Raw genomic sequence first — 14,800 nt, 5'->3', positions numbered from 1 at the left:
GAAACCACAGTGCAGAAGGCTTTGCCATGGGGAACTCATGCTGCCATTCCAGCAGAGCTGAACCCACTGCCTCCCTGGTGATGGGTGGTGAGCTCAGCCCTGCTTTCTGCAGGGACTGGCTGTGTGATTGAGATCCCCTTAGTTGCTGTTTTTGTGTGTATTTTTGCACATGTCTTTGGCTTATTTTATTTATTACATTTGCATTACTCTCTTCCTCTTGAGGAGTTCAGATCAATATTTTTAAACTCACATGCATTTAAAACTCACAGGCCTGCAGGGTAGGTTGGCTGGAGAGTTACTGACTTGCCCGTAGTAGTGATGGGACTGAGCTGGGATTTGTGTCTGCGTTTCCCTAGTCTGAGCTCTCCAGTCTCACCACTGCACCTTACTTTAAAAGTCACATCATAATGACTGCTTCTGTAGGTGGTCTGCTTGTGTGATATGCACATCAGTTTGTACAAATATGCCTATACAAGTGTTTCCATCTGTGGGGTAGTGTTTTAGCATGAAATGTAACCAATGTAAATCTATCATTGCATGAAAACATGGCAAGGTTAACGTCAGGATTGTGATACATGTTTCCAGTGGTTTTTTTCTGGGGGGATGCAGGGGTAGGTATATCCCTAAACATTTGTGAATCTAACTTTGGCCTCATTGGGGGGCAGTATTTTAATATGAGTAGGAAAATGAGAGCACCCCTAAACATTTTTTTAAATAAAAAAGCACTGCATGTTTCTTAGGATATTCATATGAAGTTTGTGATGCTGATGTGAGAAGATAACAAGGGAAATATCTCTTAGTTTGTGTGTGTGTGTGTGTGTGTGTGTGTGTGTGTGTGTGTGAGAGAGAGAGAGAGAGAGAGAGAGAGAGAGAGAGAGAGAGAGAGGAACATTTAGGTTTTTCACTGTGTATATAAAAAGATGTTAGCAGTCTAGGGATATGTCTAGGGATGGATCCTTAATATAAAATGTGCAATGTGTTCTAGTGTATGTTGTTATATTATGTTATGGGGATGCATTTAGCCAACCAATACTGTACATTTACACAGACACACACAGGTATCATTCACATGTGTCTGTTTAACACTTACCTTTTTAGTGCTCCACTACTCACACACTTAGGGACATGGGTGGCGCTGTGGGTTAAACCACAGAGCCTAGGACTTGCTGATCAGAAGGTCGGCAGTTCGAATCCCCGTGACGGGGTGAGCTCCTGTTGTTCGGTCCCAGCTTCTGCCAACCTAGCAGTTCGAAAGCACGTCAAAGTGCAAGTAGATAAATAGGTACCACTCCAGCGGGAAGGTAAACAGTGTTTCCATGTGCTGCTCTGGTTCGTCAGAAGCGGCTTAGTCATGCTGGCTACATGACCTGGAAGCTGTCTGCAGACAAATGCTGGCTCCCTTGGCCAATAAAGCGAGATGAGCGCCGCAACCCCAGAGTCGGTCACGACTAGACCTAATGGTCAGGAGTCCCTTTACCTTTACCTTACTCACACACTTGAATCCTGGCAGCTGAACATGGCTATGCACACAGCATGCCTCCAAAGCACATGGGGTGCTGGTGATGTTCTTTAAAACTACGGTGTGTCCACAGCCAGAGTGAACTGCGAACTTTTGCCAACTGAAAACCATGCGAGAGACTAAGGGGACACTGAGATGATACAAAAGCCCCATCTGTGGCAGTGGACCTGAGATGACTGTGGTCACACCCACAGCATCCATTTAAAGCACACTACTTTCCCCAAAGACTCCTGGGAATTGTAGTTTGTTAAGGGTGCCGGGATTTGCAGCTTTGTGAGGGGGAAACCACAGTTTCCAGAATTCTTCTGGGTGGGAGCCATGTAATTTAAATGTGCTTATAATGTAAGGTGTGGATGTGGCATATACATGCCATTGCTTGCTGCTTAGTCTGAACATGCATGTATGAAGTGGTCCATGCTCTGCAGGGGTGGGCAATCTTTCCATTGAAACCTGATTTCCCTCAAGGGTAATCTGTTGTGGGTGCAGGGCTGCATGCTGGCAAGGGATAGGGCCAGAGTCAAAAGTGGGTGGGGCCTTAAAAAAAAAAGCTTCTCTCTGCCACCCCATTATCTCTGCCTGTCATCTTCTTCCTCCCTGCCCATTGGCTGCCAGGAAGGGAGAAATCCCTACCATCAGAGGTTCTGAACCGATTGCAGAGATCAGTTTTGAAATTAGGCCAAGGGCTGCAGGAAATTAGGCTGAGAACTGTGCATGTGTCCCTAGAGCTGCAAGGTGCTCGCCCTTGTTCTTCAGCATAGTAATATTAACTAGAAATGTCACGGGAGGCTGGCAGGGAAAGTATCCTGCAAAGGGAAGCAGGCAGAATGGAGGAGGTGAGTGAAGGTACAATTCTGCAGCATGGGTGACCTCGAAAACAAATCGCTGTAGCATTCCATTTCTACCTCTTAAAAAGGCCTCACCATCTCAGAGGCTGTCCCAAAGCTTAGGCACATAAGTGAAACCGTAATCTCCATCCAAACTCCAGCTGGTTGAGATGCTTGTGGCAAATGCATTAAAAAAGCTCCACGGTCACTGCAAGGCACACATTTTGTATGAGTGAGGGTCAATTCCAAGGCAATGGGGATCCACAAGGAGGCTGCTGGCAAGGGGTTCTGTGTGACGGCACTTCTCGATGTCGGCAACAATGTTGGAAAGCCCCATTCCATGTGGTTGGACAGAACTGCTCGGAGACATGATTAAACTGAACCACACTGAAAGCAACTCTCAGATGTTACAGCCATTGTAATGAGCCCCATCAGGTGGCAGCAGTTTTGGTCAGCCTCCATGCATGGGCATCTGCTCACAAAGTACATCAGAGGATGCATTGCTGGAAGGAAGTTGCTGTTTGAACTTCAAGTCTGTGTGGTGGATGTGTTTCTGTGGGGTGTGCTGTGCGTGTTGCCAGGGCTAGGAATTCCCCCAGCGCCTCTTGCAAATGGCACGGGTCCAATTGTGACCATGTGGAGATCTCTTGGATGCCACGTTGGCGACGGATGTCTCCATCTGGCTGACCTCTCCCATTTCTTAAGCAGGTAAGCAGAAGAGCTTATTTATTGCATTTGTATCACACTTTTTTCTTCAAGGAGTACATGGCTCAGTTAATTCTTACAATAACCCTGTGAGGTATGATAAGAGGCTGTGACTGGCCCAAGGTCACCCAGTGAGCTTCATGTTGGAGTGGGGGTTCGAACCCTGGTTTCCCAGGTCCTAGTCCGACACTAACCACTACACCACCTTGGCTTCCTAGAGTCCTTCTGTTAATGGAGCAGCTATATAAATCAAGTAGGTAAATAAATATGGGAAAAGCAAAATGTCACTTAGAAAAGGATCTGAAATACTTTCCTTGAAGCCTGAATTTATATAATTCTGGATGGTTTTATTTGGTGTTTTAATATGGTGTTAACTTCTTTCAGGTTTTTTTTTTAAAATATAAACTGGTATAGAAATGAAATCAATAATAATAATAACAACAACAACAAACATCACCGGGAAAATATGGCACCTAGGCATTCCGTTGTGGCCACCGTAACCTAGGTTTAAGGTGCTGTTTGGCGATTAGATTATATATCTGAGTTTCTAACACTGTGTGCTGCCTACTGTACGCACATACATGTGTGTTGCACGAGAGGGCCCTGCACTCACCCCTTGATCTGCTTTCTCCTGCCAGAATACAAATAAATTTTGCACATGTAATGTTTGGCATATCAAGAGACAGCTGCACATTCACCACAATGCAGTTTGAAGCTTACTTTTCAGGGCTGTTTCTTTTAGGATTATGGGAGCCACTGCAGAATTTCCTTTCCCTTTGCCACTCAGTAGCATGGGGCACCTGTGTGGGTCATGTGAGAGGCATCCAAGCTGCATCATCTTAACACACACAAACACTGTTCCTGGGAGTGATGGGGGTAGCATGAGAAGGAGCAGTGGGATGGAGGCTATAGCGCTTGACTGTGCACCTCTGATATTACCAAGTGGCATGTGAAGGAGTTGTTGTTCCGCGTTGCTAAAGGTGACGTTAGAAAGAGTCCTAGGAGGACTTCTGTCTTATCATCAAGCACCACCGGCCTCCTGTGGCAGGTTCAAAGTACATTGTGCATGTTCAACAAGGACAACGTAGCATGGGATTGACCCTGCAGTACTGCAAAAGGCATCAATTACACCGGCGACCACCCACACTCCTTGGCTGTATGTGCTCCTTGAGGTTTGCTTTGCCCATGGACTAGGTATCTAATGTGAAACTAAACCTGCGGATTTTAAGTGCTTGCTTCCGCAGCCTGAGAAGTGGCTGGGGGAAAATTCACCAAAGCTGAGCAAGAGTGCCTTGAAGGGTGGGAATGCTGAATGTGGGGGGCGGAGAGTAACTGTTCCAGGGCAAGCCCCACAAAAATGTGCGTGCCTTGAGCATTGGGCCCTCGGTCAGGTGTTGAGTTGTGGGATAGGACTCTGCTTCACTCTGGGCTTGGCTTGCTGCTTCCCTCGGTCCGTCTGCCTCCTTTCCTGTGTACATTCACTTGTCTCTTTCCATGATCGCTGACATGCCCTGCTAGGTTGCATCCTGCACTGCCCGTGGACTAAGCAGCTGTGTGCTGCTCTCTCTCGTTCTCTCACATACATGCACTCAAACGCACTCACTATTCATTTGTGGCATATCCTGTTGCCATTGGAAACCTAAGAAAGAAGTGAATATTTCCTCCAACTCTCAGGCTTTTTTTTCTCTCTCTCTCTACCTCCCCTCCTTGCTTTCCTCCTCTCCTTGCAGAAGACGAAGAGCTTAGCAATGAATCCATTGAAGCTCCGATCCATCAAAGCGCCAGATCGACGAGTCACGGACCGTTCCTAAATGTGATTAAATATCCTTTTCTTCCAAAGCTCAGAGGGAACACGGATTTACCTGACCTGGCTTCTTTGCAATTTGGCTTTCAAAGCACAGCACCTTGAGGTAAGAGAACCTTCTCATCTGGTCCCATTCTCCCTTCTCCTCCTCCGCGCAGAGGTGTACTGGAGGGAGGTCTTGCTCAACCTGTGCTTTGCTCAGTAACAATTGCCTAGTTGAGGAACTGCTTCCCAGCCTCCCCCAGCCGCCCAGCGTGGAGCTTGCTGCTTAGAAATCGGGATGTGGGAGGGAACCCGATGCAGCGCTAGCTGCCTGCGATCCAGAGCTTTTCTTCTTCCTCCCCCCCCCCCAAAACATGCCTCTTTCTTGCCTTCTCTCCATTTTTCCACTCCTCACCCCCACAGTGCGCGCACACACGCACACACACACACACACACACACACACACACACACCTTTCCTCTTCTTTCTTTGTAAGAGGAGCAGCATTGTTTATGTCTGACAGGCAAAGCGAGGGCATGCAAGCTCAGAGTTGTTCTTCTTGCATTCTGAGGGGTGCAGTCGGCTGCAGAAAGTACCCTTCATGCAGCACTTGCTTAAAGGGCCTTGACATTGCAGGAAGTGCTTGTCCCATCAAGGCATCTGCAGGTGCTATCCCCCCCCCCCGCTTTTTTAATCATAAGCTTGAACACGTGCTTGGAATCATCTGATGCTGGAGAGTGCTCTTCCTTCAGTTCCCATCATTCCAGCATGAACCTAAGTTGGGTTGAGCATCTGTGTGTGCAGGTCTCGTTCATGTTTCATCTCTCAACGTGTAGCTTAGCAGGGGAGTGATAACAAAGAGAAGTACTGGCCATCTTGCAGCTGCTAGGCCCAGAGGGTGCAAGTTGATGTAGTCAGATCTAAGCATCAGGATGTGCTTTGGCTCTCAGGTTAATATGGGGTTGGGATTTGCTGGGACATGCTTGGAGACAAGGGATGCTTGGAGAATTTCTGCCATAGCAGCACTTTTTCCATAATGGAGTATTTCGCTGCCATGTTGGGAGGTGATACTATCCGCTGGCCATTTCGGTATGGAGGAAAGTCAGGAACTACCACTTTATGTGAGTCCTGGCTCAGTGGCACAACCTGGGTTTTGCATGCTGAAGGTCCAAGTTCAATCCCTGGCTGTCTCTAAGTAGTTGGGTTGGAGGTGTGTCTGCTTGAGATCCCAGGGAGCCAATGCCAATATGAGTAAATAATTCTGGGCTAGATAGACAAATAGACTGGCCTGGCATAAGAGAGTGCCCAGTTTGCTTCCTATGAATTTTGGGTGTTTGCTAGTTCCTCTAAAAGTATACCTCTCCCAGAGGGAACATGGAGTTCTTGGGACAATGTAATCCATGGGCTATAGATAAAGATGTCTGTGCAGAATGAAAGCACATGGTGATCCCAACAACTGATTTTTCAGGATTTGTGCATTTTAAACCTTAAAAGGTTTTTATTAGGGGTGGTAACATGGTAAGATCTCTCAGGCTTTGAAAGAATTGGGCATTTGGATGCATAGTGAAGCCGTCATATGAGCATGCGAAGCTGCCTTATATTGAGTCAAACCATGTGTCTATTTAGCCCACGTTGACAAATTGAGAAATTGAAACCACTACAAAGCAGAGCCCCTTCCCTACCTCCCCCCACTCCAAATTAGCCTTGCTAGCTGAGTTCCTGAGGCCCACTAAGCTCAGACCTGGCTCAGGTGCTCTTAACAAGGTGTGGGCACCCATCCAAGCTATGCATGATTTAGACCCGGGAGAATACCTGACCACAGTTTCCTTTTTGAAATGACTCTATACGTAAAGGAACATTTCCTCCACATAAGAGGACATCCCTCTATTGCTTATTCACAGTGCAAATTGTTCTCTAAGCTACTGAAGACAGCTTTGCTGCAACTTGCAATCTGCCATTGTCTGAAAGTCCCAGCCTACACTCTTAAGTAGCTGGACTTCAGTGAAAAATTCACCAGTGTCCTGAAGAATTGCCCATTTAATATGTTCAGTTGTAGTAATTGCTTGCAATATTGTTTTTCTTCCTGGGCAAATCACTGTGACTAATGCTCAGAGGAGGCCTGCGGGACTTTATAATTGACAAATAAAGGCATTCTTGATAGTTGGAGGCTGCATCTGGGTTTTAGCAGTAGGGCTCTGCACAGATCCTCTCGATTCTTAACTTTCTTCGCAAGAGGACCCTTCTGATAACAGAACCTTTATCCTGCTTCCTGAGGTGCATTCTCCCAGTGGGTGGTAAGTACCTGGAAACGCTGATCTTGGAACAGTATCATACACACAATGCGGGTGGAGGGTGGCTGTTTTTATTATGGTGTTATAGGAAACCCCATGGTGCGAGGGATTGCTGTTTTTATTCTTCATAACTTCCCCTGTCAAGTTGTGAAAGTGATCTGTGACTTGAGCTGAACGACTAAGTCTGCGTATAGACAACCACATTTTCCTCCCCTGCCTCTATTGCTTCCCCTGTGTTGAATATTCAAATGTAAGCTCCTTGAGGGCAGAGACTGCCTTTTTGTTCCTCTGTAAATCACGATGCATGTGAATGTATAATAACAATAATTTGACAGATTGCAGCAGAACATGACACAGTCCTTGTAGGCCTTGTTCATGCTAGGCTTGCCTCAGAGCAGCAGGCCTCTTCTTGCGTGCATAGTCATCCAGCTGAATAATAATAATAATAATAATAATTATTATTATTATTATTATTATTTATGTATTTATTTATTTATTTATACCCCGCCCATCTGACTGGGTTTCCCGAGCCACTCTGGGCAGCTCCCAACAGAATATTAAAAATATGATAAAAGATCAAACAAAAAACTTCCCTTTAGATGTCTTCTAAAAGTGAGATAGTTGTTTATTTCCTTGACATCTGATGGTAGGGCGTTCCACAGGGTGGGTGCCACTACCAAGAAGGCCCTCTTGCCTGGTTCCCTGTAACCTCACTTCTCGCAATGAGGGAATTGCCATAAAGCCCTCGGAGCTGGACCTCAGCGTCTGGGCAGAATGATAGGGGTGGAGATGCTCCTTCAGGTATGCTAGGGCTTAAATATCTCTGGTCAATGAGCAGTTCTCTTCACACATCTGCTTCAGTCCACAGGAACCACACTTTTTAACACGTCTACTCAGCCTGTGGTGAGGTAGCATCAATGCCCAAAGCTTCATTCCACCGGGATTGGCTTTTTGGCATGTGACTGCAAACTCATGACCATTTTCTAAAAGCCAGCCCAGGAGTCCTGTACTATTTATTTATTAATTTATTTAGTATACCACATTCATCTAAAGATCACAAGATAGCAGCAACTGGCAGAGAATGGAGGAGAGCCTGAGGTGTCCTATCCTGAGGTCTTAGGTTGGCCAGATACAAAAGAGGTCAGAGCTCTTGCACCTCTAAAGGTTGTGCAGAAGAAGGAATTTCAACAGATGTGGCTCATTGTGCTGAAATCCCCTCTTTAAAGCAACCGTTAAAACTGCAGGAGCCCAAGCCCTCGTTTTGCATCCAGCTACCCCTCTTAGAGGTCTTGTCATGTCACCTTCAACAAGGCCACCGGCTGTGTATGCAGCCATTGAACTATACAAATCAACAGGTGTGCACTCTTTCACACCAGCACTTGTACATGCATGGAGATAGCTCATAGCTGCGTTTGGTGTAACATCTGAGCAAGCCAAGAAGTGTTTGTGCTTTTCAGCAGGAGGAAGGGGGAAAGAGAAGAGGTAGGTTGCTCAGCCTGTTGCCCGGTGCTAAGTTTGACACTGGCCCTCTGCCTCACCTAGCTGCCAAATACTGTGGAATGCATTTGGGTTGCCAGGGTGTAATCTGGTGATGGGTGCCATATTGAAGTCTCAAGAGTGGTGGCTTTTCCTCCACTTGGTTCCCCTCAGTCCTACAAAATGTTTCCCCACATCTAGAACCGTGCATCATCCCTATAGCAAGTGAGGTGGATGAAATATCAGGGGGGTGGGACTGAAGACCCCTGGTTGCTCAATCTGGAAACGAAGCTTCAGATTCAGTGTATCTGAGGGAGTGCCATGGAGTTTCCTAATCTTTCCTTGGAAGTGATGTTTGCTGGGAAGGCTCCCATCCAGGCAGCTTGGCAGGCCAGGCTGCTCAGCAACAGAACTGTCTCATCTGCTTCCGGCCCGTTTCATGTTCTGTTCTTTGTTGCCGACATGGTGGAAGTTCACATCTCTCTGTGCTCTTTCTCCCTGCTCTTCACCATTTCCTCCCACGCCAAGGTTAGGCAAACATCAGGCAGGAGTTGGAATCCCTGCCGTAGGTATGCAAGGCCTTAATTCGGCCTGTGAAGATGTGCACTCACCTTTTACCTGAGCCAATGCAGGGGGCACTTCCTTGCCTATAATGCTCAGCAGCTGCTCTCTGCCAAAGGGACTTTTTCTTGAATGGGGAGTTGCGGCTTGGCCTGAGCTGCTGCTCTTTCATACCTCAAAAGCACATTTTGCCTCCCCGTTGCTAGTAAATGAGCCCTGAGTCACCATTCACTCTGCTGCTTCTGTTTATAACTGTGCTCCTCTTACCCACTTCTTCCTTCCTTCACTTTGGTGGTTAGTCATAGGCACACACACAACGCACTCACTCCCCTGAGTTGCTGCTCTCCGTTTTCAATGTTTATATAATGTGGAATAGATTTCCCACCCCTTTTTATCTAGAAGACCTTACCCCTCCTCTTTCTATATACAGTCATCCCTCGGGTTACAGCTGCTTCAGGTTGTGTTTTTTCAGGTTACGGACTGCCGAAACCTGGAAGTACTGGAACGGGTTACTTCTGGGTTTTGGTGGTCGCGCATGTGCAGAAGCACTAATTCACGCTTTGCACATGCACAGAAGTTCTGAATCACAACCCGCGCGTGCGCAGACGCACAGACGCAGGTTGTGAACGTGCATCCCACACGGATCACGTTCGCAACCCAAGTGTCCACTGTACCTTATTCCAGTAGAGATAATAAATTCTAGTATCATTTCAAAAACTGTATCTCTGGATCTCTCTTTTTTTCAAATCATGGCTTTGTTCCGTTTCATGAGACTTCCTCAGCCCTGCAGGACACTTTCTGAATTCTGTGTGTGGTGTACTGGAGTCTGGACTCCTTGGTCACAATTTCTCAGACATCTTGAACTCTGCCATCTATGTCAGTATGATCCTGGAGCTTATCTGGCCTCCCGAGGGCAGTGCAACTGGAGTTACAGGACCTTGGAGAGCTCCACAAATGGTCCAAACAAAGCCTTGTCTGCCTCTCAGCCTCTACTACATCCTCTCAGGCTCTGCCTTTTTCCTGGAGAGTGATGAATTTAAAGGGCCAGTCTTCTGGCCTAGAGTCTGGAATCCTCTCCTTGCTGACTAAGCTGCAAATCCAGTGATAGGAACCCAGGAAGCTGCCTTATACTGAGCCAGACCATTGGTCCATTGAGCTCAGTCTTGTCCACACTGGATGGCAAAGCTCTCCAGAGTTTCAGGTAGGGGTCCACCCCAGTTCTACCTGGAGATTCCAGGGACTGAACCTGGAGCATCTGCATGCAAACCATATATTCTGTCACTGAATTATTGACCTCTGGAGCATGGAGTGTCTGCACTAGTTACTTGTGGATCTTAGGTTTAGGCATTGTGGTCTCTGGGGATCACTGTTTGGGGTCCTTTGTTAGACAGACCCTGACCTAGGCCCTGTGTAAGGATGCCAATCCTGCTCTGGGTCCAGGTCTTCCTTTGCCCTTGCTACAAAAGCTGTTTGAGCAGGCTAGAGTTAGTAGTGGGATGACTGTTCACAGCACAGGCAACAGTGGCACTACGATGCCAGCTTCCATTGTCTGAGAACTCTTCTGTTTTCAGTCTCAGATTCTATATATTTTATTTCAAAGAATGCTTGGGAAAACAAAAACCAATGTCATTATCTTCCCATTCTGTCAGTCACAAAAAGAAAAGCTTGGGACAAGAGTTGGCCCAACACTCTGACTCTGTCCAGTAAATATGGATAGAGATGTGGCTCAAGCCAAGTTCTTAAAACAAATTCTTTGTATTGAGTCCTAACTCATACTTTAAGAATCAGTGTTGCTATCTATTATTAATACATGAATATGATGCATTTGCCAATTTTGGAGACCCTATCTAAACTTGAAACTATAGGTTTATTTTCCTGTATACATGAATGGGAAGGGGGAAGGGAACATCTGGCATAATTTATCATATATTGCACTTAGGACTTGATATGATTGGCTGCAGAGTGGTATTCCACTAGACATGCCAATTAAAAGTTTCTAGTAGTTTTGGATCCTTGCTTGTGAACATATATTATTTACCAGTTATTTTTACCATGGAAACTTAACTTTCTGAGCCATCAAAACTACTGACCTACATATTTTGTCTCCATCCTGAGTAACATCTGTTTCTTTATACTTTTATAAATACACCACAATGAAGAGAGAATAGGAATATGAAAATACTAAATGCATAGAGCCATAGATACGGAAATCATTTATCTGATTCAGTAAAAGTCTCTGATTAGCTGTAAATCAGTACATGTAAATTGTATTATCATCCAGTGTGGGTGAATTTTTATTGTTATTTTAAAAAGATAACCATGGTAACAGAAGAAGAGCGGGTGAAAATTTATGACTTCAATGGAAGGTTTTCTAGTCAGTGATTTAAATCAAGATTTCAATTAAAGTCATGGTTGCAGGCCCTGTTACTGTTGGGACTAAGCATTTCAGACAATGCAAAGCTTTAAAAACCTTGCAGTTTTTAAATGGCAAAATTGATTGGAAATTTACATTCTAATAGTTGGGGTGCAGCGGGGAATTTTGATCTGCCTTCATATTTTGTGCAAACCAGCAGTGCAGGTTTTGAGAGACAGCTTTCCCAGAATTTAGTAGAGAGGAGTGTTTTCTGGGGAATATCACTGGCATCAAGGGTGATTCTAGGGAATTGTCCATGGGGCTTGAAACCCCTTCCCCCCTTTAAAAAAAACCTACAACACTCCTCCTGTTGGTCTTGGGCATTGCAAATCACAGTGCCAGTAAGACCCCAGCAGATTTGTTTCTATTACTATTAAATCTATATCCCGCTTTTCCCCTCAAAGGAGCCCAGGGTGGCAAACACACAAACAATTAAAACATTTGGCAACAAAACAATTCCAATACAGTTGCAGTTGTGGGTGACAGCAGAGACAGATCCTATTTGTGTCATTGTGAGTTTGTGTCCTTAGTCTAGCAATGCCCCTGATTGACATCAACACTTATGGCACTGAATATCACTGATGTGAAATATAGGAGTTGATAATTTGATATATTGTTAATAGGTCATATTTTGTGGCTCCCACTGTTGCTTCTTTCTTTCTTTCTTTCTTTCTTTCTTTCTTTCTTTCTTTCTTTCTTTCTTTCTTTCTCCTTTCTTGTATGAAAATATTAAAGAAAATATTAAAGCATACCACACTCCACCCCCTACCCCAAACTTGTGCAAACAGACATCCCTGACACCCCAGTCCTGTACATGATCATTCAGCCCTGCTAGATTCAATGGATCTGACTGCCCATGTAAGCGTGCATATGATTACTGGCTAAATCTGACATGAAGACAATAAACCACATCCATTCCTCCTTGTTCTAAAGATGAGATTTGTGATGGTTGGTGTTGTTTTCTTCTTGATTATAGGTTGTTCGATTGCTCAAATTATAGCCCCAATTGTCTTTATGATGAGGAATAAAATAGAATACAAAAGGAGCAGGTGCACTTGCTATTGAGAATGCATGAGCTTTGCGAGAGATCTATGGGGAAAAAAGGGGTGGGGGATGATATAGGATGTTGGAAGCCAAAATTTGTGGCCAACCCAAACACATACGGGAAATCCAAGTGCACGGAGACATAGGATGTGTTTATCATATGGGAGCATTGCAAGGGACAGCCAGCCAGGTATGAATGTCCTAGAAGCAACAGCTGTCACAGCTGTGAGGTCACACCCACACTATATACATTTTTTAAAAAAACAATTTTTTATTGTTAAAATAATTCAACATGAATACACATACAAACATACAAACATACCTACAACATACCTACAACATACCTACATACAACATACCTACATATATACAACATACCTACAACATACCTACACTCAATCCCACAGATAATTCCCATCACCATCCACCACCCCTTTATGACACCACTTTATGCCACTTTGAAAGCCATGGAAAATCTTGACAGTTGTAGTTTGTTAAGGGTGCTGACCTCAGAGAGGTGCAGTTCCCATTATCCTTAACAAACTACACTTCCCAGAATTCTCCATGACTGTTAACGTGGTGTAATAGCATTTTAAATGTATGGTGTGCGCATGGACCATGGTGGACTCAATACCACTCATAAAAGGAAGAGAGCACCAAGAACAGATGAAGCCTATGAGCTACACAGGCAGCTGAGGGTCCTCTTGGTGGTGAGGATCTTTGGAAAGATCACATGTGCAATGCTAGAAACACAAAGAAAATACTGGGGTTTTTTACTCTGTTAGGCTGGATCTGCACTCAAAGCTTAACACGTTTTGTTTCATTTCACGTCTTGCTGCTCTGAAATAATCTTTCCCTCCAGGGGTTGGATTCTTAACAGTTTTATTGCTGGGCTGGGTGGGGGGGAAAGCAGGAACAGGAGCATACTTCATAATGGATCCTGTTCACACTCATTGCCCTACCCATCTTTTACAGAATATAGGGAACAGGATGCATTACAAAACTGCTGGTGCTTGGAAGGGTCATCTTTCCTAATGTCTATAAGCGATGTTAGACCCTTAATCTCCCTTTTATTATTGCTTAAAACTGCATTTGTTACCTACTTTGTGACAAATTCCAGAGGTGTAGTCATGCTAGTCTGTAGCGGCAAAATCAACAAAGGGTCTGGGGGCACTTTAATGGGTGACAAATTTATCGTGGCATAAGCATTCATGGGACAGGACCCGCTTCGTTGGCTGCCAGCCTTTGTGTAGCTTTTAGGCTTAAAAACTAAAACAAAATACAGGCTATTGTGAAATGCTCAGACCAGACTTTCCCATCCTCGGTGCCGTCCGGTATGGCCAGTGGTTGTGGATGGTGGGAGACTCCAGTAACATCCTGAGTGTCTCAGGTTAGAAAAGACTGGCTTAGATGATTAAAAGAACAGGAAGTAGACTTTCTGGGTGGATGGCTTGGACCAACTTAGATGACATCAAGAGAGGATTGGACAAATGGATGAATGTTAAGGCTATCAGTGGCTGCTGGATGTGGTGGTACTTCTTCTGCATACCAGTTGCTGGAAAACATGGAGGAGGGCGGACAATGCCTTTGTGCTCAGGTCCTGCTTGGCAGTCCCCCTTCCCTGCAATTGGTTGGTCAATGTGAGAATAGGATGATTGGACTAGTAGGGCCATTGGCCAGAGCTAGCAGGCTCTTCTTATCTGCTTCTGATTGCTTCTAAAGACTGCTAAAGAAAATGTACAAATGCCTAAAAGCTGCTCATGAGTTTCTATCCATGGCTATTCATTCGGTCACAAAAACTGCATGTTATAATTGAACATCTGGGGTGTGTGTGTGTGTGTGTGTGTGTGTGAGAGAGAGAGAGAGAGAGAGAGAGAGAGAGAGAGGCCTGTCATTTTATGGGACATTAGCTTGCACATCCTTGCTGAGATATCCAAGCAGAAGTCCTTTCTCCCTGCCAACCCACTGCCTTTCCTCATCAATAACATCTGCCCACACAATCTCTCTCTAAAATATATATATGAGATGTAATGTGGCACACATATTGTACTCACACTGTACACTGGGCTAACATTGAGGTTGCAACCCTCAGTCCCCACTGGGCATAGTAAAGGCTTACCTCCAACTTAAACAGGCTGTGTGTGCTGTTAGTCAATTTAATAGGGTAGATTAATCACAGAAT

At 45.1% G+C, this 14,800-nt stretch overlaps 1 protein-coding gene across 4 annotated transcripts in view; it reads left to right on the top strand.

The window, feature by feature from the left end:
* The window catches only part of ELFN2 (extracellular leucine rich repeat and fibronectin type III domain containing 2), a 145,804-nt gene that overhangs the window by 43,301 nt on the left and 87,703 nt on the right, over positions 1-14,800 (top strand). For all 4 annotated transcript variants that reach the window (XM_079992416.1, XM_079992417.1, XM_079992418.1 and 1 more), the window contains one exon: positions 4,779-4,958. The gene's annotated coding sequence lies outside the window, so the exon portion shown is untranslated. The remainder of the gene's footprint in view (positions 1-4,778; positions 4,959-14,800) is intronic.

This window comes from Podarcis cretensis (genome assembly GCF_951804945.1).
Source record: "Podarcis cretensis genome assembly, chromosome: 10".
Taxonomy (NCBI): Eukaryota; Metazoa; Chordata; class Lepidosauria; order Squamata; family Lacertidae; genus Podarcis; species Podarcis cretensis.
Note: the sequence above shows the minus strand (reverse complement) of the source record. Positions and strands in the feature narration are given on the sequence as shown.